Raw genomic sequence first — 705 nt, 5'->3', positions numbered from 1 at the left:
GTAAAGAATTAAAGTATACCCATCATTTCACGAAAGCACTTTTGGCAGTTCCATAATACCCCTAAAAGGTTACCAAAGTAAATTTACCAGGCTGAAAAAAAAAAAGTGGTTTGAACTAAATGTTGTGTCTCAAGACTTTTCCAAGAAGTCAAGTATCTAAAATCTATGGAGTCAGTTTTATTTATTATTTTGTATTTGAGATGTGCTCTGCATACAGTGCTGCCACATCACCAGCTTCTTCTGCACACTATCTAAAGATCTTCTGTTGTTTATTTGAAGGATTCTGGTCAAATTCAAGAGCTTCTGCTACAAATGTATTTAACAAGGAAAAGCTTTTGAAATCTTAGAAATATAACCGGTAAACGCTGTACTCTACTTAAAAGCTCACTTTAACAAAAATGTTTAAGGCCTCTTGCACACTGCATGCATTTCCAATTGGTTTTTACATCCGATTCCGATTCAGATTTTTAATGTTTACTGCATGCAGCGTTTTTTGATCCGTTTTCTGTTGAATGTATTCAGGGAAAATCAGAATTGAAAATCTGAATCAGAAACGGAATCGGAAATTGGATTTGCAGTGTGCATGGAGCCTGAGGCTGGTTTCATAGTGGGACATTAAAGTCCCACGTTACAGCAGCCAGTAACGCAGCCTAACTCACAGCACTGTAAAATCAATGTGCTGTTCAGAATCAGAATCATCTTTAT

Source organism: Hyperolius riggenbachi, chromosome 5, assembly GCF_040937935.1.
Source record: "Hyperolius riggenbachi isolate aHypRig1 chromosome 5, aHypRig1.pri, whole genome shotgun sequence".
Taxonomy (NCBI): domain Eukaryota; kingdom Metazoa; phylum Chordata; class Amphibia; order Anura; family Hyperoliidae; genus Hyperolius; species Hyperolius riggenbachi.
The sequence above is the reverse complement of the archived record's forward strand: the minus strand, read 5'-3'. Positions refer to the sequence as shown.